At 38.1% G+C, this 26,932-nt stretch overlaps 1 pseudogene; it reads left to right on the forward strand.

Moving 5' to 3' along the window:
• Positions 1–10,138: 10,138 nt before the first annotated feature.
• LOC107879250 lies at positions 10,139–12,599 on the forward strand (annotated as a pseudogene).
• The last annotated feature ends 14,333 nt before the right edge of the window (positions 12,600–26,932 follow it).

Genomic DNA, 26,932 nt, shown 5'->3' on the forward strand with positions numbered 1-26,932 from the left:
AACCTTGTATTCATTTGATTTTGTTTAGCTCTAATTGTCTAGGTTTGATTTCATTAGCTATTTCTACCTAAAATGCTAGTTTTAGTATAAAACACGTCTCTTGAAAAGTATAAAAATTGTAATTTTTTTTTATGCGTGCAGATTTTTAAGATAAAAAATACTGTTTTCCTAGGCTTTAAGGTGTAGTCATTTTAGTATGTAAGTGCAGATTTTTATGTGTATCAAGATGCAATTTCAGCAGTAGCTAATACCACATATTTGAGGTCAAAATTTACAACAATTCAAGGGTAAAAAATGCAGATTTTTTATGGGAAAAACAAGCTGTTTCTTTTGTGAACTCGACGCGTATATTATTAAACGTCGAAATGTTGTCACTTTTTCTTGTCAAGTGAGAAAACATTTTAAAAATAGGCGGTGATCAATTTTGACGCTAAGAACGCAGTTTTATTTTTATTTTTCTAGAGTTTGAAAGTGGTTCTCTAAAGCATAACAACGTAGTTTTCAAGAGTTAAAGTACATTTGTAAAGGAAAAGCAACTTAGTTGGGCTTTGATGTAGTTTGTTGAGAACTAATTTTGTAAAGGTACTTGTCGTAAAATGAGCATCTTTGTCTCAATGTTATATCGAAACTTCATTTTCAACATTCGTTTTGTATATCAAATGCTTTATTTTTCAACATTCGTTTCGAGTTTTCAGATTTCAAAGGGTTAGAAACACAAGATATATATGTGTTACGCTACCATATATGAGGTATATCTTATTATTTTCCTACTATTATGACAATTATTTTCATCCTTATTAGTACTATCCTTATCACTAATATTTCTTTATTTTATCACTGCCATTACCATCATTATTACTATTAGTTGCTATTGTTATTATTTTTATTATTACCATTATTACCACTATTATTATTATTATTATTATTATTGTTGTTGTTGTTATTATTATTATTATTGTTATTGTTATTGTTATTATTGTTATTGTTATTGTTGTTGTTATTGTTATTGTTATTGTTGTTGTTATTGTTATTGTTGTTGTTCTTGTTGCTGTTGTTCTTCTTGTGTTCACAATCTATCACGTATTTTTTGCACCAATACATTCGGTAAGTAAATTCTCACGCTACAATATACTTACTTATTCGCTAAATAATTCTAGTTAAGTATTTTAATTCACCTACCTTTTTTAATTCTCTTACAAAATTATACGACTTTAAACTCTCTAACATATAGAAATTATGTTATCATTCTTTTCATATTTAAAAAAAATGCATGCATATTTTCGCAGTAATTACATTATTTCCTTATACATGGTAGTGTCATGTTTACTATACCTAGAATTTTCTTCTAAGTTAGTAATAACAAAATTTCTCATCACCATTTTAAGCAAATAACAGATTAAAAGCTTTTTCTAAATATTTTTCTAAACTAAGCGTAAGGACTATCTTCTGGTAGGCTCTGAGAGGTGCCTAACACCTTCCTCTCGAGTAACCAAAATCCTTACTCAGAATCTTAAAATGTTTTCGATAGACTAAAACAAAGTTTTTTACAACAAAAAATGATTTTTTCCTAATTTTCCTAATAAATTAAGTGGCGACTCTAAAAAATAAATTTTCAAATTTCAAGAGTCACGACATGCAACCATACGTCGTGTACTATTTCGAACGGTTTGAAACAGAGACGCGACAGAATGGCGACTCTACTGGGGATCCTTTGAACTTAGGTTTTAACCTTAACATGCTTAGTTTAGGATTGCATGCTTTATTGTGTTATTTGCTTGCTTATTTTTCATATCATGCTTTCTGTGAAAGGACGTGAGCCAAATCCGAACTCGCGTTCCTTATTTGTTTGTATAACACTACTTGTTATTGCTTTATCACTTGTATTATTCCTATTGAGTCTTGGTCGTACACAATCCACACACTGAACAGCGAGGGGTGTACCTGCACTCCTCCGAAACCTCTTTGGATTCCTTAGTTTCAGAGTTGGTGCAGTTAGGTTAGTGCACCTTCTCGCAGCTATTTAGTCCCACTTTTGAACATTTAGGAGAAAAAGATCCTACTCTAGTGATAGGTCATATTGCATACACCTTAGGCGAAACGGTCCAGGGTATCATTCCGCAGTTAGAAAACCACCCTTTAGTGTCAATGGGTCCTTCACGAACCCAACGACGGTATATGTGTGGAATGATTAATTGATCCAAACATTAAAAGCGTAATAAATTTAGGACATTGAACTTACCATACCCTTTTCTTTGCATAGATCAAAATCAACCAAAATCTCGCCAACATCCATATGCTGATTGACATTCCCCATATCCTAAGACATTGGTGGGGAAACATCAGAGTGTCGCATGGAGGAGAGGTGTTTGCGCATTTGGGATCTTTGACAGATCTAATGGAGATAAGGGCAAATAGGCTACCGATTTGATTCCTAGTTGAGTTATGGGACCCGACTACGGTTACTTTCAGATTCAGGGATTTCGAGATCACACCCACCTTAAAAGAGATCAGCCAAATGGCTAATTTTTCATTAACAGGACGGGTATCTTTGGCCCTCCATATTACTGCAGGTAGCCATTTTTTTCATGAAATAGGGTTAAAAGTTGGAACAGGCTTGAGAATGGTTGAGGCAGGCTGGGTAAGCCTGGTTTATCTCTTCGAGAGGTTCAGTAGAAGAGAAAGTTATGATCGCTTTCAAGAGGAGTTTTCCTTCACCAAGGTCGACTGGGAGAGGCATAGAGCCATTGTGTTTATGATGGGTTTTCTCGGTATTATGATGTTCCCAATCAGAGGGAACCGGATCAGCATTCACATACTCCCCATGGTCTTATTCATGTGTAGGGGACCAATCAGGACCACGATTGTGTCGATGATTCTAGCAAAAGTCTTCCGGTCTTTGTCCGCATGTTCCAGGGGGCACAATTTTTTTAGAGGCTGCAACCTAATGCTCCAAGTTTGGGCATTAGAGCACTTTTATCATAGAGATGGTGTCGGAGAGGCTGGCCCTAATCATATTTGCAGCCACAGACTTAGAGTGGCTATATGGGAGATGCCAGTCAATGAGGAGCAGTGGCACAACTTTCTAATCCATCTTACCGGTAACCTCATCCTGTAGAGGCTACCATGGGTTAGTGGTCGAGTAATGCTAAGAAGGTATTACACTTACTTTCTTGAGTTGATTGGGTTGGAGAGGATCCAGCCATATGCGCCTTTGAGAGTTCTAAGACAATTCGGCCTGATTCAGAATATGCCTCTATGGTCAAAAATGGCATTGTCAGAGATTGATTATGAGGGAAGAATCCCTGTAGAGAGGCTTCGCAACCTAACCCATGGATGGGGATAGATTTTCAGTTTGGGCATGGGGGGTAACCCATACTGCACTCCCGAGTACTACACCTGGTACAGGTTGGAAGAAATTCTAGCTTTACCTAGTTTTATGTCACTCCAAGGGCTTGCCGACATTCATAGAGCGGACCAGATTCGAGAGCAACTATTTCATATTAGGCCGGTAACCATAACCATGTATGAGTAGGTGATTCCTGGATCGGTGGATCACCTCATCGCTGCTGTAGATGACGAACCCGAGGAAGAGATAGAGGAAGATCCTAAGGAAGACCTAGAATAAGCTCCCGAGAAAATGGAGGAAGATCCTGAAGAGAGCCCAGAGGAGGACCCGAAGGAAGATCCGGAGGAGGAATCAATGAAAGAGCAGGATGGGGATCTGGCAGAGGAGATGGAGGAAGACCCTGAAGAAGAACAGTATGGGCCAATAGACTTCAGCGGAGCAGACGAAGACTTTCAAGGGCAGCAGTTAGATGGATCCCCAGAGTATCACCCTGGGCCCTATTATGACCTCGATGATGATGATGATGATCCCCCTAGCTGGCCTTAGGATCCATCTTGTTATTATAGAGGATCTTGTACGACCTATCTGTACTTTTGTCTTTCATTTTTGTTTTCCCTAAAAAGGGTCTTGCATGACCTCTATTGATATTGTCATAGGCTACCATGATGTAATCTTTAGTTTAAAACTTTTCTTTGTAACCTGTGGCTTCACATCTTGCCTTTTTCATTAATCAAAATCCCTTTTATCCTGAATTTAATTACAATTTAAAGCTTTAGATCAATTAATCGTGTTTGCAGCGTAGGCCTACCTATGGCAAAAAGAGGCTCTATATTAGGACGCGTTTGAATGTCGCCAACTTGGTGTATATATGTGCTACTTGTTACATTTACGTTATCGCCCAAACTAACATAGTTTTCTTTTTTTTTTCTTTCTATCTTTCCTTTTGCTTATTAATTCCCCTAAAAAAGAAAAAGTTGATTTGTGTCGACTGGAAAACTGGCGGAGTCCCAATACAATCTTCGATCGAAAGACAAAATTACTAACAGAGACAAGGCCGCATAATCCCAATGGATGACATCGAGAGTTCTCAAAGGCCGTCGGATACTCAGAACGATGATTAAATGGTCAATATGGCACAGGAAATCGAGGTCCTGAAAGAAGAACTCCGTCAAATGCAGGATCTAACCAAGCTTACAATAGCTAGTTTTCCCGCTCAGCCGCAGGCTCCAAGTATTAAATTTCCTCCAGGTGCTTTCACTAACCAAGCAAGTATACCACAAGCTCAAGCACCGCTTGCTTTCCAACCCACTGCTAGAACAGTGCCTGGTTATCTATTTCTTACTCATAACTTTACTATTCCGATCCATCAAGAGATGCAACACATACCCGAGGCACATGTCACTTGTAAGATTCCTGTGCCACCTGTATACGCTACTAAAGCTCCTACCTTCGCAACATCTGTGACTTTTAAGGTTCCATATGAGGATGATCGATATGCGGGGCTAGGAAAAGGTATCTGATCAAGTGAAGAAGGATCGATAGCAGCCCAACTTGAGAGGTTAAAGAGAGCATTCAGAAATATGCAAGTTACCAGAGGGGCTGAATGCTTGGACAACGATGACTTATGCATTCATCCAGACATCGACATGCCAGCAGGATACAAACTACCAAAGTTTGATGTGTTTGATGAAACAGGTGACCAGCATGCGCACCTGAGGGCCTACTGCGATAAGTTGGTTGGAGTAGGAAGGAATGCGAAGTTAAGGATGAAGCTGTTCATTCGAAGTTTGTCGGGAGAAGCTTTGACTTAGTATACTCGAAAAGACCCTCGTAAGTAGCGTAACTGGAGGGAAATGGTGGAAGACTTCATGAGTCGCTTCAGGTTCAACACTGAGATTGCCCCAGACAGGTTTTCATTGACCAACATACAGAAGAAGCCATCAGAATCATTTCAAGAATACGTATGGCATTGGAGGACCGAGGCTGCTAGGATCCAACCTCCACTATATGAAAGTGAACTCTCAAAGTATTTTATCCGAGCTCAAGAGGGAGTCTACTTTGACAAGATGATGTCGATGATGGGCCAAAGGTTAGCGGAATTAGTCAAAATGGGAGATTTCATAGAAGAAGGCATTAAGTCGGGAAAGATCCAATCTATGGCTGCACTGGAAGCTGCGAGTAAGGCCATACAAACTGGTTCCATTAATGGCAATAAGAAGAAGAGGGAGGATGTTTCAACGCCATACCATACTACCAACCTGGAAATCCTTCTTACCATTACCCTAACAACCCCCAAATTATTGCACACGTCCCAGTATACAATACTCAACCACATTATAATCCACCTCGAGCTCCAGTATACCAGAATCCACCAAGACCATACGCCCCTATCCAAGCTCCAGCTCACTAAAATAGACCAGCCTATGCACCCAGACCACGTCCAAACTTTAAAGCTAGAAATACCCGCACCTACACAGCGATTGCAGAAACTTTAACCCAGTTGTTTGAAAGGTTGACGGCTGCCGGTTTGTTGCATCTAATTGAGGGAAAGGCCCTTAATCCAACCTCTCAAAAATTTGACAGTAGCAAGCGGTGCGCCTATCACTCAAGAGTCCAAGGGCACGACACGGAAGACTATTACTGCTTGAAAAATCAAATTGAGTCTCTGATAAGGAGGGGTATAATCAAATGCACCGCCGCAGCTCCCAATGTGAACAATAACCCCTTGCCAAATCATGGAAATCAGGAATTAAACATGATTACTCTAGAGGAGGAGTATGATTTGGAAGAAACTATTATGCCTACATGGAGTGCAGAGGAGATCGCCACTACATCCCTATCACAGCCATTTATCACAGTTTAGTTGAGGGAGCCTATAACTGTTGAGACCTACCTGCCGAGAGTCGTAGTAACCACATCTGCCACTGGGAGGACCGACTATGATACCAAGGCAGTCCCATGGGACTATCGAGCTAAAACTAAGGGAAAAATGATAGATGCTGCTGCGGCTCAAGGGATGACCAGGTCAGGAAGGTGTTATGCACTAGAGGAACCAAATCATTGAGTTCTCGGGAAAGATCAGAACCTAAGAAGAAATATCACAAATGTCAAAGTTGTAGAATTTTGGAAAAATATGCATCCCAAGGACTATTCAGTCGAAGATTAACTCAAGAAGATGCCGGCCCATATATCTGTCATGTCCTTGATTATGAGTTCTGAAGCCCATAGAAATGCTTTGATGGAAGTGTTATCTGGGATTAGCATACCAAAGGAGACAACTAGCGAGACTTTGGCCGCAACAATCGGGCGAGTGGTAGAGGCAAATAAGGTCTCTTTTTATGATGATGAGTTACCGTCAGAAGTGGCTACACGCAACAAAGCGCTTCATATTGCGGTCAGATATCATGATAAAATTGTGAACAGGGTCTTGATCGATGGTGGTTCAGGTTGCAATATCTGTCCGTTCTCTACTCTAAGGGATTTAGGTGTGAATATAGAAGATATAAGGGAGAGTAGGGTTAAGGTTAGAGCCTTTGATGGGTCGCAAAGGAGTGTCATTGGGGAAATTTACTTAACACTACAGATAGGACCAACAGAATTTCCTATCTTATTTCAGGTCATGGATGTGTCATCTAGCTATAACCTATTGCTGGGAAGGCCATGGGTCCACATGGTAAGAGCCATTCCTTCCACTCTCCATCAGTGTGTGAAGTTTGAATGGGGTCGCACAGAAGTTACTATCCATGGAGGACTCAGTCATCCTATTTATTCTGTCAATTCAGTCCAAGCCACCGAAGAGTTAGATGGAGCCACTTTCTATACTCTGTAGATCATGCAAACTGTAAAGATCAATGAGAAGGCAATGCCAGCTGAAGCGAAAATGTCGAATGCTGAAAAAATGGTTGCGTCAGAGATGTTGAAATATGGGTATCTGCCCAAGATAGGACTAGGACCCAGAGCCGATGGTATAGTCGAGCCAATTTAATTAAAGCAGTAGAAGGTTACTACAGGGCTTGGATATGAGCCTATTTCTGGAGCAGCCTGCAGTAAAGGATTTAGAATGAGGATATTTATGCCATCCCAAGTCCTGGTTTCAGAACAAACAGATGATGAAGATATCACAGAAGGAACAGGAAATTTTTTTGTGGCCGTAATCGAAGAAGAATCAGAGATAGCTTTCCAGAAGCTTACCATCCGTGATGTTGAGTCTGGAGAAGCCTTGCAGAACTGGACCATCAGCCCAACCCTGTTTCGTCAGGAGTCTGGTAGTATGGGAGTGTTGTTTTTTTTTCTTTTAAAATATTATTATTTTGTTTGCATGATCAATTTAGGCTTGAGTCATGCCGAAGCTCTTTTGCCACTTGCCTTTTGTCAAAACCCAATGCTTTTGTTAATAAAAGTTCTTATTTTCAAAACTTATTTTCCTATTTTCAATATCTATTTACTTTACTCACTTTTTATACTTTTCAACACAAATGTTAATAAAAAACCTCGTTCCACGATTATGACATGTAACGAATCTGTTGAGCAAAATGCAAGCGATGAACAAGATTACGAGGAGTACGATGAGATCAAGATGCCTGAAAACCTGCCACAGGAGATCGAGAAACTTGAGAGTCAGAAAAGCCTAATATGGATGAAATTGAAGTCGTCGATTTGGGCGATGAAGAAACGACAAAGGAAATACGAGTCAGCATACACTTGGAGGCCGAAAGGAAGGAGGAATTGATAAGTCTGCTCAAGCAATACGTTGATGTATTTGCTTGGTCTTACGATGACATGCCTGGTATAAGCACTGATATCGTCTTGTATTGACTACCGACTAACCCCATATGCCCACCAGTGAAGCAAAAGACAAGGAAATTCAAACCTGATATGAGTTTGAGAATCAAGGAGGAGGTGACCAAGCAGATAGAAGCCAACGTCGTGAGGGTCATAACTTATCCACCTAGATGGCCAACATCGTACCCATACCAAAGAAGGACAAAAAGATAAGAATATGCGTAGATTATTGGGATCTCAACAAGGCTGGTCCAAAAGATGATTTTTCTCTCCCAAATATTCACATTCTCATCGATAATTGTGCAAAACATAAGTTGCAGTTATTTGTTGATTGTTTTGTGGGATATCATCAAATCTTGATGGACGAGAATGATACAGAGAAGACAACCTTCATCACACCGTGGGGAGTATATTGCTACAGGGTAATGCCATTTGGACTTAAAAATACCGGTGCGACGTACATGAGGGCCATGACTACTCTTTTCCATGATATGATTCACAAAGAAATTAAAGTGTATGTGGATGATGTCGTCATCAAATCGAAAAGGAGTTCGGACCATTTGGATGATTTACGAAAGTTCTTTGAAAGGATGTGAAGGTACAACCTAAAGTTGAATCCAACTAAATGCGCCTTTGGAGTTCCCGCGGGAAAGTTATTGGGATTTATTATTAGTAGGAGAGGTATAGAGCTGGACCCATCCAAGATAAAAGCAATCCAAGACTTACCACCTCCTAAGACCAAAAAGGACGTAATGAGCTTCTTGGGAAGACTCAGTTACATCAGTCGGTTCATGGCACAGTCCACAATAATTTGTGAACCAATATTCAAGATATTGAAGAAAGATGCCGTCACTGGATGGACTGAAGAATGTCAGAAGGCTTTTGACAAAATTAAGGAATATTTGTCTAACACACCAGTATTGGTTTCACCAGAACTAGGAAAGCCGTTGTTGTTATATCTATCTGTTATGGATAATGCCTTTGGATGTATGTTAGGGTAGCAAGATGATACGGGAAGGAAAGAGCAAGCCATTTAATACCTGAGTAAGAAATTCACACCGTATGAAGCTAGGTATATATTGTTGAAGCGGACTTGTTGCGCATTGACCTGGGTTGCGCAAAAGTTAAGGCACTACCTGTCCGCGTATACCACGTACCTAATTTCGAGAATGGATCCACTCAAGTACATATTTCAGAAGCCAATGCCTACTGGAAAGTTGGCAAAATAGCAGATCTTGTTGAGTGAGTTTGACATTGTGTACATGACACAAAAAGCTGCTAAAGGACAAGCTTTAGCTGATCCCTCACAGAAAATCCAGTAGATCAAGATTACAGGCCGCTCAAGACCTACTTTCCTAATAAAGAGGTGTTGTTTGCAGGAGAAGACATCTCAGAGTCATATGATGGATGAAGGATGTTTTTCAATGGAGCAGCAAACTTTAAAGGAGTCAGAATTAGAGCAGTCCTAGTTTTAGAAATAGGTCAACACTACCCAATATCGACGAAGATTAGGTTTCCTTGCACAAATAATATGGCAGAATAGGAGGGTTGCATTCTCGGGCTTAAGATAGCAGTAGATATGGACATTAAAAATCTATTGGTGATAGGAGATTCAGATTTGTTGATCCATCAGGTGCAAGGAGAATGGACCACCAAGAATGTCAAAATCCTTCCTTATGTCAATGTGTTAAGGTATTGAGCAAAAAGTTTATGAAGATCGAATTCAGGCATGTCCCTCAAATTCAAAATGAGTTTGCTGATGCCTTGGTGACACTATCTTCAATGATTTAGCATCCAGATAAGAAATATGTCGATCCCATCAAAGTGGAGATACACGACCAACAAGCCTACTGTTTCCATGTAGATGAAGAGCCAGATGGAAAGCCTTGGTACTATGACATTAAGAGGTTAGTTGGAGCAGGAGGATATCCAGAAGGTGCTATTAGCAAATAGAAGAGGACTTTAAGAAGGATGTCCAATCACTTCTTTCTCAACGGGGAAATCCTATAAATGAGGACTCCAGACCTAGGGCTGCTACGATGCGTTCATGCCACGGAGGCCACGAGATTGTTAGAGGAGTTACATGTAGGAACCTGTGGACCCCACATGAACAGTTTCATGCTTGTAAAGAAGATTTTGAGAGCTGGATATCTTTGGATGACTATGGAGAGGGATAACATTCGATTCGTGCAGAAGTATCACCAATCTCAAGTTCATGGAGACTTTATACGAGTTCCGTCAAACAAACTCAATGTGATGGGTTATCCTTGGCCGTTTGCTTCTTGGGGCATGGATGTTATTGGGCCCATAAAGCCTCTTGCGTCCAATGGACACCGTTTTATCTTGATTGCTATCGATTACTTTATAAAGTGGGTTGAGGCCTCAACACATAAGGCCGTAACAAAGAAGGTGGTAGCAGATTTTGTTCGCAACAACTTAGTCTGTCAGTTTGGATTTCCAGAGTCAATCATAACAGATAATGGAGCCAATCTTAATAGCGACCTGATGAGAGAGATTTGTGAAAGGTTTAAGATCTCTCATCAAAATTTGATGGCTTATTGACCACAAGTGAATGGAGCGGTTGAAGCTGCAAACAAGAATATCAAGAGGATCTTGAGGAAAATAGTGGACGATAATAGGGAATGACATGAGAAGTTACCATATGCTTTACTTAGATATCGCACCATAATCAGAACTTCTACTGGGGAAACTCCCTACATGTTGGTTTATAGGTTAGAAACAGTGATACCTGCAGAAGTAGAGATACCTTCTTTGAGAGTCATTCAGGAGATTGGTCTAGACGACGCTGAATGGATTCGTAGTAGGATTGAGCAGTTGATGCTAATTGATGAGAAAAGATTGGATGCAATCTGTCATGGTCAACTCTATCAAAATAGAATGATCAAGCCGTTCAACAAGAAAGTGAAGCCTCGTCGATTCACACCGGGAGAGTTAGTATTGAAGAAGATATTCCCTCACCAAGATGAAGCCAAAGGAAAATTTATGCCAAATTGGCAAGGTCCTTACATAGTTCATCGAGTACTCTCAGGAGGAGCAGTAATCCTTGTAGAAATGGACGGCACAATAAGCACAAAGCCAATCAACTCAGACGCCATCAAGAAGTACTACATTTGAAGACATTAGGACTACTTATTAGCCTAATTTCCCACGGCGGGATACGTAGGCAGCCCACATAGGGTTTGGTTTCCCTTAGAAAATCCAAAACATCATCCTTTCATGTATTTAGAACTACACTCGACCTGACTTCCCACGGCGGGATATGTAGCCAATCCATATCGGTTCAGTCCCTTCATATTTTTACCTTTTTATTGTACTGAACTACGGCCTAACCTGATTCCACTTAGGATACGTAGGCAGCCTGAGTCAGGCTCGGTCACTGCACTATATATTTTACTTTTCCCATTGTATTGAACTACGTGATGACCTGATTCCACTTGGATACGTAGGAAGTCTGAGTCAGACTCGGTCACTGCATTTCATACTTCATTCTCCACCCTTGAACTACGTACAGACCTGATTCCACTTGGATACGTGGGCAACCTGAAAGGTTCGGTCTTACCTTTAGGAAAATCCCCTGTCGCTCGTAGTGTAACCCCAGAATATGAGCGATCTCACCGCCAGAGTCGTCATAGCATCAACAAAGTCAGAGGAGTTTGTCACACCCTCTTTTTTCATCCAAAAAAAGAAAGATTATTTTAGGTTTGAAAGGGTTTTTATTATTAAAGTGACAAAGAAAAAATTTCTGAAAAAGGATTATTTACATTCTAAACTCAGAGTCGCCACTTGGCATAATCCGGTGTGCCAAGTCACCTTTGAAAGATCCTTTTCGAAATGATTTAACTCTTTAAAACTGATCCGCGAATAGAGATTTCAGCTAAGGAATTCTATTGACCGAGGGGAAGGTGTTAGGCACCCCTCGATCTCGTGGTTTGACCACGGTCGCTTGGTGGAGCGTATCGGCTAATTTTGACACTATGAATGTACAAACCATAAAGAAGCACGTAAAGCAATCAAACCAACAAACCAAACAAAATGAATAAAAGTATAGTGTTCAGTCCAATTATACAGTTCCAAAAATAAATAAAAATGCAAAAATAAATCCTATCTAACCTATACTAATCCTAAATACTCTCCCCGGCTTTACCCGATGCCTCGAACCTTCCTCACGAACGTCTTCCGCCAACATAGTATGTCGGGGTATTCTCCAGTGAATAAATACATCAATCTTCGGGGATTTCCTTGTCCAAATGAATACACTTCAATCCAAAAATATAAACTAACGCATTTCAATAAAAAACTTTCATCATTCAACGATCGCAAGTCATAAACTTTGCCTAATCCACTTATATTTGCCTATCACATTTCGACTTATTAGGCTACTACCACATTTAACAACGTCAAAATCAATCAAGATGACAAATTAAATAAACTAAGTGAATTTGCAAATTAGCCAACTTTCGATACCACCCCGAATTATGGTTTAACCCTAAATCGAGTCCCAGTTCTTTGATTATTTCAATTCACAACAATCGACTGATCGATATCAACAACCAACCATGATGATCCAAAACATATCAAAATCAACAAAATAGAATCCACACACCATGAATTTACCACACCAAGTCCACACACCATGAATTTACCACACCAAGTATCACATAATTAAGAATTAATTGAGAATGAGATAAAGAATGGACCTTAATGTCGCTTTTATTCAATCAAATAGAGGAGCTTTAAGAATTCAAAACCTCGATTCGAACCTCGATGATAAACAAACTCCGAACTCGATACCGAGAAATAAATATCCAGATAGATTTGAACCCAAAATCAACTCCAAAATAGAATTAAAGCAGAAACATTAAACCAATAGAGACAGAAATCATGAAGAACTGAGAAAAACCCATTTCAAAATCTCATCAGAGTCGACCCGAATCTCAACAGAACCAAACCAACTATCGATTTCAAGTAGTTTAAATCATTGGGTTAGATTTTCAGCGGCGATAGAGATGGAATATAGGTCAACGATGCTCGAATCCAAGGAACAGTGATTGATTCCGGTGAAACAGTCACCGAAAAACTCGACGTCAGCTAGATTTTGTTCGTCTTTCCTTAATTCCTCTCCGTTTGTGTTCTCTATCTCTCACATTATTTTCCTGTCAGCTATCTCTCTATTCCTCTCTCACTCACAATCTCCCTCTCAATCTCTCTGTTCTCTCTCTTTGATCTCTCTCACTTACTCTATGTTTATGTGAGCTGTGACAGTGAAAGAATAGTGAGGTGCGTGTGTTTCTATCCAGTAAAGCTGTGCGTGAAGTTCGGTGAAAGAAGAAAAAAAGATGGACCGTATTGTTGTGATTTTTTTTGGCATCAATGGAAAAAAATAGAGGAGTATTGTTGTTGATGATAAAGTTCAATGGTGGGGCCCTCCTCTTTTTTGTTTTCTCCTGTATGAAAATCCCCTGTATGTTGTCTTTCTTGGAAATGGAAAAGTGATGTTAGCTCGTTTCAATTTTTAATCCCTCCTCATTAAAATAGTAAAACCGTGTAGATAAGGTAGGTAAGGGGGTGGGTCATGTGGGTAGGAAGGTAAGGAGAGGTGATTAGGATAAAGTTTGTTAAGGGGTGGTGGTTGATTTGTTATCAAAAGAATATTCTTGAATTGGATTGGTTAGAGGTTTGTTATTATTATCTTTTTGTATTTTGTGGGGTATAATAACATGGATGAGGGTACATGGTAGGATAAGGTAAAATGGGTAAAACCGATATCAGGGAGGGACGAAATTAAGTGTCTACATCATGCCCCCTTTGAATGTAAACACGAATGTTTTCAGACAAAGAAGTATACAGCGAGACAGAATTTTATCCCGACCATTATTCAAAGGGAGAAACAGAAAGACAAGGGGCAATCGAGTTGGAGAGTCGAGTGAGGTCCCTTCGAGGTTCCAGTTCGCGACTTTATCACTACATCAAAAATAAAAATTACAAGTTAAAACATAAATGAAATTATAAAATCCTATCTATACAGCTTCTGTTGGACTCCTGACTTAAGTTTCATCACCTTATTCTTCAGGTGGTCTCCTGACTTGCCATTTCATCACTTGTTGCTTGGTCTTCAATTGCTTCACCTTGTTGCTTAAATTTTCATTTATTTGCCCTGTGCTTCGGGCGGGCTCCTGACTTGCCATTTCATCACCTTGTTCTTCAGGTGGGCTCCTGTCTTGCAATTTCATCAACTTGTTGCTTGCCTTTCAATTTCTTCACCCTGTTCTGCAGGCGGGCTCCTGACTTGCTATTTTTAAATCTGTTTAACTTTTAATTTCTTCACCTTGATGCTTGGTTTTCCATTTATTCGCCCTGTGCTTCGGACAAACTCCTGAAATCACATCAAAACTGGAAAGAAAATTATCCCAAACAAAAATTATTATAAAGAGAAATTTCGTTTGCCAGAAAAGTAAAGTTCCAAAAACAAGATTTAAATTTTGCCCCAGTTTATCATCAAAGGACTTTTGTGAAAGTCACATCATTATAGGTATTAAGGAGAATGAATCGACTAAAAGGTACGCCTTATAGGAAGCAAAGGGATGACTCGACTAAAAGGTAGTCTTATAGGGGTCACGAGGGAATGACTCGACTAAAAGTTACGTCTTGTAGGAATCATGGGGAATGAATCTACTAAAAGGTACATCTTATAGGAATCCAGGGAAATGAATCGACTAAAAGTTATGCCTTGTAGGAATCAAGGGGGATGACTCGACTAAAAGGTACGTCTTCTAAGGGTCAAGGGGGATGACTCGACTAAAAGGTATGCCTTATAGGAATCAAGGGGGATGACTCGACTAAAAGGTACGTCTTATAAGAATCAAGGAGGATGACTCGACTAAAAGGTACGCCTTACAGGAATCAAGGAGGATGACTCGACTAAAAGGTATATCTTATAGGAATCAAGGGAAATAACTCGACTAAAAGGTACATCTTCTAGGGGTCAAGGAAGATGACTCGACTAAAAGGTACGTCTTATAGAAATCAAGGGAATGACTCAACTAAAAGGTATGTTTTATAGGAATCAAGGGAAATGACTCGACTAAAAGGTACGTCTCCTAGGGGTCAAGGGAGATGACTCTACTAAGAGGTACATCTTCTAGGAGTGAAGGTTCAATTTAAGAAGTGTATCACCCAACAAATAAAAACTAAAATCCCTGGATAGGAAAGTGTGTCTCCGAGGGATATAAGATGATGAATTTTTATCAAGATTTAATTATCAAACCTATGCAGCAACATTGCTTCTTGCATTTGTAAAAACGAGAAATTAGGGGCCTTGATGTTTAGGCTTTGAAATCCTTGATTTGAAGGTGACATGTGTTCCTGTTTCATGCAAATAAAAGTTGTGAGCTTAAAAACATGGAGGCAGGTTTGTGTCTTTGGCTTTCGTGGCAAATGCTCTTGCCGTCATCACATTTAACCTTGCTTCCAATCATTACATATATCATTGACTTGATGCATCATTGACCCAAACTCAGATTATTAAGAGTGGCTTTGAAACAAATGCGGTATCTTTGCTTTGCCATGCTCCTCAGATAGACCCCTTGGAACCTTGGTATTTCATGAGTTCCCAGACTTATTTGTTGACAAAAATTTCTGTTTGCCTCATTTTGGCTCACAATCATGTCTCTTTCATGCGTTGGCCTTTCTACCTTGCTTTGTACAATTGAAGAAACTGGTAACCAGTTTTGAAATCTTTCTCACTTAGTTTGACATAGACTTGGCTCAAAGACAAGAAACGAAAAAAAAAGAATGACAATTTTTGTTTGGATAATTAACTCAAGAAAGATAAAATAAAAATAAAGAGAAGAAAGAAAAGACAATGAATGTCCCCTTTTGAAACAAAGAAACGAAAAATTCATCTTAAAATGACAGTTAACACTAATTATTATGCCATGCATTTTGGATTAAGCAGCTTGATCTTTTCATCCAATCTTTCTACCCATTGTTGTTGAGTTAATGGCCTTGAAACTGAGTTGCTTCCTTAGGTCAACTGCATTTAAGTCCCCATTCGGCTAGTGGCGCCTTTAAGGGCTTTCGCCAACAAGCTTCTCTCATTTATTTTTATCACCTCACCATTGCCTTATGGTATCTGAGAGGGTTTTTCACCAATAAGATTCTTTTATTTTTATTTCTCTCAACTCACAGTCGTCTTACAGTGCATATGAGGGTTTTAACTAATAAGACTCTCTCATTTTATCTCTCTCAACTTACCATCATCTTATGATGCCCTCAGGGGTTTTCACCAATAAGACTCTCTTATTTTTATTTCTTTCCCGATTTCTTATGCTGAGGAAGACCAGTAGTACCCTAAAATGCATCATCATATCCATTGCATGCTTAGCCTTAACATTATCAAAGATTGATCTGAAGGACTTTCTTTGGTTGTAATTTGGCTTTTGGATAAGATTAGAAAAAAAAGGATGACATGAGACCCAAACAACACTCGAAGTGGGGTAGGACTTACAACTTTTGGAATAGACTCAAACAATGAGGATTAACTCATGCCCTAATTTCTTTTGACTGGGCAATTCTAAATTTTTTATTTGGTTGAACCGAGCCCTGAGTAGGGCAGCCTACGTATCTCTCCCTTGAAAGAGGAGAATCAGGTTACGCATAGTTCCGACAGCTTGTTCTTTCATTTGATTCTATTTTTTTCTTTTGTTGACTCTTTTTCTCTTTGGGACTTTTCTGATTTTATTTTTCTTGACACTCATTTTTTCTTTCTTTTTCGACATATTTTTTTGAATTTTGTTGACTCTATATTGATTCCAAAAGAGGGATATGAAAGAAAATAACACTAAGGCCCAAATAGGGTAAACAAAGGATAACACAATGTTTGGATAGCAGAATGAAATGCCTTCGTCATATCAATTCTTAAAAATGCTAGTACATAGCATGTAATGGAAAGTGCACTATCAAGATCACTTATGAAATATTTTACAACACTAACTTGCCCCGAGCATGTGTGCCACCTCTTTTTCTATAGTTGCCCAGCATACAACTTCACTTTGCTGTACATTCCTCATGCTGAAGGACTCATGACTTCGTGGAGCTAATTTTCTTCCTGTTCCTTTTGACATAGGATCACACATTCACTACTTGACCTAATCGAGATATGTATTTCAATTGATGACCAAGTTATTCTTATGATTCTCAAAATAACAGCCTTAATTTTCAAAGAAGGCTTCAACTTGATCACCAAATGCCCCAACACTCTATCTATTTTCTCAGATGCTCTTTTTTCTAACTTTAACCCCCTGATTCAATGTCCATGCTTAAACTGGATTTTAAGATCTGGCTGTAAATTTCACTAGCATGTCATGTCGCTAGAGTCAACATAAAATGTACTATGTAAAGAAAACAAACAAACAACACATATTTAAAACACAAAGAAAAATGGGAAACTTCATTTAATAAAAATGAAAGATAGAAGGGTTTGAACATAGTGACAAAGGGACAAAACAAGATAGATCCCGAACTACAATCCTGAAATAATTCAGATAACAGAAAATAAAACAAAATAAACTATCAGACCTCTTCCTAGTAGGGAGGGGTGACTTCTCAATTGCTTAGCCTGACATCTTAGGTATTAGTTTGCATATCAGCATGACTAGAGCTTTCCTCACTTTCAATGTTCTGCGCCATAATTGATTTATCTTGAATCTTCTTTTCAATTTCTCTTTTCAAAGCACGACAATCTTCAATACTGTGACCCTGAACATCAGAATGATATACACATCTTACATTAGGATCAAAACTTCTTAAATATGGGTCAGGAGTATACCGAAGGAGAGGAGTGATCATGCCCTGTTGTACCAATCTCTAGAATAAACTGGCATAGGATTCTCCAATAGGAGTGAAATTATCTTTTTCCTTCCTCCTCTTTGCGAATTCTAACCTTGGATGACACTTAGATTTAGAGGCTCCTTGGTAAATTTGTGAGGGTCGAGGACGATGTTGAGGGACAGGTGCATGCCATTATGGATAAGAAGATGGATGAGCATACAATTATGCATTGTTCAAAGGATATTGAGGAAGTGGAATGGGATTTCTGGGATTTTGGGGAAAGAAACCTGGTTGCAAGTGGTTATGTGGATCTAATATGTAAGCTCTGGGTTGAGGCTGGCAGTATTGGTGGGTTGGACCTCTCAAACTCTGCTTTGGCCCTGGCATGACAATAGGTACGTTTTTCTTCTTCCTTTCTTCAGTTATCCTTGGTTGATTGCAATGTTGTCCCAAATATTTCACAGAATCCTTCTGTCCATCACGCTCCCCAAAATTTTGATATCTCAAAGCTGGCAGGAAGGTTAACACTTGAAGATATGCCCCAGTTTTTATATGAAACATTTTCATAGCCCATAAGTTCAGGAGAATTTTTCATATCATTTTCTACACTCTTAACTTTCCCAACCACTTTCTCTAGCTCTTCTAGCATCCTAGGCTTCTTAGTAAGAAATTTTGGCGGTCAACTTAATTTAACGGTAGGCTCAAGAGTATAACAATGATCATCAAGAGTATTGAACGTGGATTCACTAGTGGACTGGGGAAACACAATCGTTAGATTGATAGCCAAAGTGAAAGTCTTAGTAGAAGGTTGAGCAACAAAACCGCAGACCGTATATGGTGCTGTGAATGCGGTAGACTTATACTGAGGAGCTAAAGAAAGAGTGGTGGAAGTATTGAGGTGCATTTGACGTGGAATGGATTCTGAGGCATGTTGTGGTGTATCAACAACAGTAGGAAACTGACTTTGCGATTTTGGTGGAACACTCAAGGTATTTACAGGGTCAAAAGTGGGAAACGAAGGTGGAGGCAGCCCACTAGCCCAAGCTCGATACATTTTCATCATTTTTTGTCTCAGTCTCAAATTCTCTTCTTTTAAACTCTCAATGTCCTGACTCTTTGTTTCATCCATGGTGCCACTTTCTATATCCTTGTTGGACACAACTAAACCTTCCTTGGATTTGGTGTGATATGGAGGACCAGCCAGGAAGCCACAAACCAACCACCTTAAACTAACTGAACAAGAGGCAACAAATATGTTAGAGTTCAACGTTTTTTCAAAACCTTTTTTTTTTGAAAATATCACCGAACCCAAGAAGGGGCGCCTACATATCTCACTCCCGAGAGAGGAAAATCAGGTATGCGTAGTTCGTGAAGTCGTGCTAAAATGGCCAATTAAACTCTTTTTCTTTTTTGTTTCTTAGAACTTTAAAAAGAAAAGAAAATAACAAATTATCAAAAGAATTGACGAAAATCGTTTTTGCATTTTTCAGATTTAAATTCCCTATACAAAATGAAACCTATGACAACCAAAGAAAAATATCTTTTTGAATTTTCAATTCTAAATTTCATATGAAAATGAAACTTGAAACTATTAAAGGAATTTTTTTTTGTGGTTTTCTTTTCGAAGATGTAAATGACACACCTACTCTAAATGAAGAGTGAAGAAAATCTTTTTAGGATTTTTTTCATATTCCTATACAGAATAAAACCTATGATTACCAAAGAAAATCTTTTTGGGTTTTCAATTTCGAATTTCATATGAAAATGAAAATTGAAACTATTAAAGAAATTTTTTTTTTCAGTTTTCTTTTAAAGAAATATATGACACCTACTCTAATAAAGAGTGAAGAAAATCTTTTTTTGAATTTTTCAAATAAGGTCCCCGAACCAACAATAGGCTGCCTACGTATCTCACTCCCGAGAGAGGAGAATCAGGGGTGAGTAGTTTATCTAGATTGGACAATTAAGAATTAAATAAAAAACTAAACCCTGAATTGAGAGACACGACTAAAGACATACGATGAAAATAGAATCTTTTTTGGGGTTTTAATTAGAAGCTAACACCAACTATGAAACAAAAAATCTTTTTGATATTTTCGTTATATAAAAATGTACAAAGCTCCTATTGAAAGGAAAAAATATTTTTGGAGTTTTCGAATTGTGAATACTTAATAAATAAAAGGAAATTTTTTTAAACATTTTTGATATTTTGAAAAATGAGTGCAAAAAGTAAAAAAAATTTTTTTTTTTTTGAATTTTTTAAATTGTGGAAAGCAAAAGCCATAAAGAGCCCTAAAAACTACCAAATCTCTTTTTTTCCTCTTTTTCTTTTTTTTTTCCAGCAATTTCTTGCCTACACACTTTGCTTCTAACTCATGCTTTTGCCCAAATCAGTCTGTCAAATGACCTTGTTATCCTCAAAGATGCAATATTTAGTACGTAGGGTTGCCTTATAGGTGAGTTTCATACAAAGGATCAAGTGGGTCCCGCTACGTCTCAACATGATGCAAATAAGAATTACCTAAAGGCTGACCTACGCTGGAGTTCACTAACAAGGCTGTTCGGGGGAGCATGTGGTCTATAGTGGCTGCGCTAGCTTTCCACCTACTCCATACCAGCTGACGGCTCCCCCTCCTAAAAATAAGGGTGACTTAACTATAGGTCCTATACACATCGTGTACTACAGAACTTGTTGCAGAAAGAATTGACTCGGGTTATGTAAATGATGTCAGATATAAAATGGTAACACATTAGATAAAAACTATAAACAAAGAGCACGTAGGCACTCAACAGTGATAATACAATAACACAAAACAACACAAACAAAATGTCCATACACCTATAGTGCCAGACTAAGCCGATACAACTCCAAAAAATAAGCGCGAAATCTGAAAAATTCCTAGCAGAGTTGCTAGAGCTGTCACACCCCTTTTTTGGGTCCAAAAAAGGAATGATTATTTTAAGTTTGAAAGGATTTTTATTATTAAAGTGACAAGGAAAATTTTTTTGAAAAAGGATTATTTACATTCAAAACTCAGAGTCGCCACTTGGCATAATTCGGTGTGCCAAATCACCTTTGAAAGATCCTTTTCGAAACGATTTGACTCTTTAAAACTGATCCGCAAATAGAGATTCCAGCTAAAGAATTCTGTTGACCGAGGGGAAGGTGTTTGGAACCCCTTGATCCCGTGGTTCGGCCACGGTCTCTTGGTGGAGCGTATCGGCTAATTTTGACACTATGAATGTGCAAATCACAAAGAAACACGTAAAGCAATCAAACCAACAAACAAAACAAAACGAATAAAAGTATAGTGTTCAGTCCAATTATACAGTTCCAAAAATAAATAAAAATGCAAAAATAAATCCTATATAACCTATACAAATCCTAAATACGCTCCCCGATTTTACCTGACACCTTGAGCCTTCCTTACGAACGTCTTCCGCCAACATAGTACGTCGGGGCATTTTTCGGTGAATAAATACATCAATCTTTGGGGCATTCCCCGTCCAAATGAATACACTTCAATCCAAAAACATAAACCAACGCATTTCAACAAAACACTTTCATCATTCAACGATCGCCAGTCATAAACTTTGCCTAACCCACTTATATTTGCCTATCACTTCCAACTTATCATGCTACTACCATGTTTAACAACGTCAAAATCAATCAAGATGACAAATTAAATAAACTAAGTGAATTTGTAAATTAGCCAACTTTCGATACCACCCTGAATTACGGTTTAACCCCAAATCGAGTCCCTATTCTTTGATTATTTCAATTCACAACAATCAACCGATCGATATCAACAACCAATCACGATGATCCAAAACATATCAAAATCAACAAAATAGAATCCACACACCATGAATTTATCATACCAAGTATCACATAATCAAATATTAATTGAGAATGAGTTAAAGAATGGACCTTAATGTCGCTTTTATTCAATCAAATGGAGGAGCTTTAAGAATTCGAAACCTCGATTCGAACCTCGACGATGAATAAACTCCGAACTTGATACCGAGAAATAAAGATCCAGATAGATTTGAACCCAAAATCAACCCCAAAATAGAATTAAAGCAGAAAAATTAAACCAATCGAGACAGAAATCATGAATAACCGAGAAAAACCCATATCAAAATCTCATTGGAGTTGACCCGAATCTCAATGGAACCAAACCAACTGTGGATTTCAACTAGTTTCAGTTGTTGGGCCTGATTTTCAGTGGCAATAGAGATGGAATATGGGTCAACGATGCCCAAATCCAAGGAACAACAACTAATTTCGGCGAAACAATCATCGAAAAACTAGACGTCAGCTAGATTTTGTTCGTCTTTCCTTAATTCCTCTCCGTTTGTGTTCTCTATCTCTCATGTTATTTTCCTATCAGCTATCTCTCTGTTTCTTTTCTCTCATTCACAATCTCCCTCTCAATCTCTCTGTTCTCTCTCTTTGATCTCTCTCACTCCCTCTATGTGTATATGAGCTGTGAAAGTGAAAGAATGGTGAGGTGCGTTTGTTTCTATCCAGTAAAGCTGTGCGTAAAGGTCAGTGAAAGAAGAAAAAAAGATGGACCATGTTGTTGTGATTTTTTTTTGGTGTCAATGGAGAAAAATAGAGGAGTATTGTTGTTGATGATGAAGTTCAGTGGTGGGACCCTCCTCTTTTTTGTTTTCTCCTGTATGAAAATCCCCTATATGTTGTCTTTCTTGGAAATGGAAAAGTGATGTTAGCTCGTTTCAATTTTCAATCCCTCCTAATTAAAATAGTAAAAACGTGTAGATAAGGTAGGTAAGGGGTGGGTCACGTGGGTAGGAAGGTAAGGAGAGGTGATTAGGATAAATTTTGTTAGGATTGGTGATTGATTTGTTATCAAAAGAATATTCTTGAATTAGATTGGTTAGAGCTTTGTTATTATTATCTTTTTGTATTTTGTGAGGGTATAATAACATGGATGAGGGTACACGGTAGGATAAGGTAAAATGGGTAAAAGCGATATCGGGGAGGGATGAAATTAGGTGTCTACAAAGTTCCATCCGAAGGATAAAGCTGCGAGAATCACAACGAGGAGATGAGGCCAACGGATTTCGAAACATGTCATAATCTAAAAACGACAAAGGATTACTATATATACTTAATATATACGTAATATATTTGCGAAAACATATATACATATATATATTTTTCACCATACTTTCAACTTCCCCACCTACTGAGACTCAAGGTTTGGGAGTGGTTGAGCAACCGAGGGAGTGTTGGAGAATTCTGTAAATAAAGACTGGATTCCTAAGTCGACACAAATCAACAACCCTCCCCAACTAAGAATTTTTCTTTGAGCGAAGGAAAATAGGAATTGGAAGGCTACGTCAAGTCAAGCTTTGGGATAAGATCAGGGGCATCATGCGGCTTACCACTACGACAAGAGCCAAATATTCTTCCCTTCCTTTTTCTCTTTACATACATTGATACTAATCCTCACAAGCTCTAACAGTTTTATTCAAATTCTTTCGCAGGTACATTTTGAAGACCCGAGTCGAAAACTAAGAAAAGAGGATCCTCATAGGAAGATTAGGTTATTTACTATTCCCAACAAAACTTCGTCAATCGGAGCGAACCACCTGACTGCGTCGAATAACTTCGCTAATCAGAGAATCATAGTCTAACTACCCCGAATAAATCTGCAAATCGGAGAGTGTCGTCTGACTTTAATAAAGTCAAGCTTCCGCATTCCAAAGGAATGTATATAAGCAAACAAAGTCAAGCTTCGTATTTCAAAGGACTGTATATAAGCAAACAAAATCAAGCTTCCGCATTCCAAAGGACTGTGTATAAGCAAACAAGTCGAGCTTTCACATGTTGAGGAATGTATATAAGAAAACAAAGTTGAGTTCCACATTTCGAAGACTGTACATAAGCAAGTAAAGTGATCCTTTGCCATATCAGAGGATGCGAATGAGCAATACGACTCTCTGCCATATCGGGAGTTGTGCACCAGCAAAGGGGACGCCCTCCACAAATAAAAAAATGTATATAAGCGATGCAACACTCCGACATATCAGAGAATTGCATTTCAGCAAACAATGCACAACCTGCCAATCAGAGACCCACACCATAGCAAACGCGTAAGAAAGCCACTATCACAACAACATCAAGTTCCAACAGCAATACCGTCGGATCAAACAATCAAACGGTCCATATTTTAGTCAACAGACTCATACAAGCAAACAACTGTCTTTACCTTCCTAGGAAAATACACGCCTCTCCTTTTCCCAAGGAGCAATGCTCCATCAACATCAATTCTTCCAAAAACAGAACAAAATTACACGGCTTTCTCCCTTCTCCCATTCTCACCTTCTCCTTCATCTCCACCAAACGGGAAACCCCTAATCCGCCCTAAAATCTAGCCGCCTGCCACCCCTTTTACCAATTTTATCCCTCTCAACCTGTGAATTTGCAAAATCAAAAAGAGATAGACCTGAATTAGTGTCTATCACCTATCTTAATTTTAAATCCGCCATTATGGCTCTGAAAAAAGCTTTCAAAAGTTGGAGATTCAGATTTGAAACTCAAATCCTACCTTTTTTCTTGAATTTTCTCTCATTTTTGGCTTCAAATCCGGACTTTCAAGTCCGGATTTGGCCTATAAAAGGGGAGGGGGGGGGCGAAAATTAGAATTGAACAAGAAGAAAGAAATGAGAATTTAACCGGAGCAAAAAAAATTGAAAAAAGGATTTAAGATTGAGAGAGCAACAAAAATCAGTGAAATTTTTTTTTTTATTTGTCTTTAGGGGAAATTCCAAAGAGATTTCTGAGATAGAAGGGGTTTGAAATTGGTTTGAAACTTAGAAGAAAAGAGTTCTGAGGGTTCTCGCTTCCGTTTTAGAGTGGTTTTCCGAGCTGGTCACTCCCCGTCACTCATTTTGATTTTGATTCTAGAGTAAGTATTCTTCGGGTTAGAGTTTAATCGTTGGAAACCCCTTGACGTTAAAAGCCCGAGTTTGCTGCACCCCAAAAGGTAAATCTGGGAGTTGGGAGTTCCGCCACGGGACTCGTCTCGACCTGACTAATCGGGTCAACCGCTATAGGATTGTCCGCCTTCAGAGTCTACGCCGTTAGGGATTGGTCCCTCCTTAAGGAACTTGGCCATGTCTAACCTTTGCTCTTTCTATATTTCTTATCATTGTTATCTACTCTGCTAACTCTGTATTTACTTGAATATTCACTTGGTATGAATTGTTCGGTGTTGAATGAACCTTGTATTCATTTGATTTTGTTTAGCTCTAATTGTCTAGGATTGATTTCATTAGCTATTTCTACCTAAAATGCTAGTTTTAGTATAAAACACGTCTCTTGAAAAGTGTAAAAATTACAAATTTTTTTTTTATGCATGCGTGCAGATTTTTAAGATAAAAAATACTGTTTTCTTAGGCTTTAAGGTGTAGTCATTTTAGTATGTAAGTGCAGATTTTTATGTGTATCAAGAAGCAATTTCAGCAGTAGCTAATACCATATATTTGAGGCTAAAATTTACAACAATTCAAAGGTAAAAAATGCAGATTTTTTATGGGAAAAACAAGTTTCTTTTGTGAACTCGACGCGTATATTATTAAACGTCGAAATGTTGTCTCTTTTTCTTGTCAAGTGAGGAAACATTTTAAAAATAGGTGGTGGTCTGTTTTGACGCTAAGAACGCAGTTTTATTTTTATTTTTCAAGAGTTTGAAAGTGGTTCTCTAAAGCATAACAACGTAGTTTTCAAGAGTTAAAGTACCTTTGTAAAGGAAAAGCAACTTAGTTGGGCTTTGATGTAATTTGTTGAGAACTAATTTTGTAAAGGTACTTGTCGCAAAATGAACATCTTTGTCTCAATGTTATATCGAAGCTTTATTTTCAATATTCGTTTCGTATATCAAATGCTTTATTTTTCAACATTCATTTCGAGTTTTCAGATTTCAAAGGGTTCGAAACACAAGGCATATATGTGTTACGCTACCATATACGAGGTATATCTTATTATTTTCCTACTATTATGACAATTATTTTCATCCTTATTCGTCCTATCCTTATCACTAATATTTATTTATTTTATCACTGCCATTACCATCATTATTACTATTAGTTGCTATTGTTATTATTATTATTATTATTACCATTATTACCACTATTATTATTATTATTATTATTATTATTATTATTATTATTATTGTTCTGTTCACAATCTATCATCTATTTTTCGCACCAATAGATCGGTAAGTAAATTCTCACGCTACAATATAATTACCTATTCGCTAAATAATTCTAGTTAAGTATTTTAATTCACATACCTTTTTTAATTCTCTTACAAAACTATACGACTTTAAACTCTCTAACATATAGAAATTATGTTATCATTCTTTTCATATTTAAAAAAAGATGCATGCATATTTTCGCAATAATTACATTATTTCCTTATACATGGTAGTGTCATGTTTACTATACCTAGAATTTTCTTCTAAGTTAGTAATAACAAAATTTCTCATCACCGTTTTAAGCAAATAACGGATTAAAAGTTTTTCCTAAATATTTTCCTAAACTAAGCGTAAGGACTATCTTCGGGTAGGCTCTGAGAGGTGCCTAACACCTTCCTCTAGAGTAACCAAAACCCTTACTTAGAATCTCCAAATGTTTTCGATAGACTAAAACAAAGTTTTTTACAACAAAAAATGGTTTTTTCCTAATTTTCCTAAAAAGTTAGGTGGCGACTCTAAAAAATAAATTTTCAAATTCCAATCATCACAACATACAACCATACGTCGTGTGCTGTTTCGACCGGTTTGAAATTGAGGCGCGATAGAGCTTGCACACCATGTGTTCCTTACCTGGAACTACAAACCCCTCTGGCTGCTACATGTAAATTTTCTTGTCCAAATCTCCATGTAAAAACGCAGTCTTTACATCCATTTGCTCAAGATG

The sequence above is a fragment of the Capsicum annuum genome, chromosome 8, assembly GCF_002878395.1.
Source record: "Capsicum annuum cultivar UCD-10X-F1 chromosome 8, UCD10Xv1.1, whole genome shotgun sequence".
Classification (NCBI taxonomy): domain Eukaryota; kingdom Viridiplantae; phylum Streptophyta; class Magnoliopsida; order Solanales; family Solanaceae; genus Capsicum; species Capsicum annuum.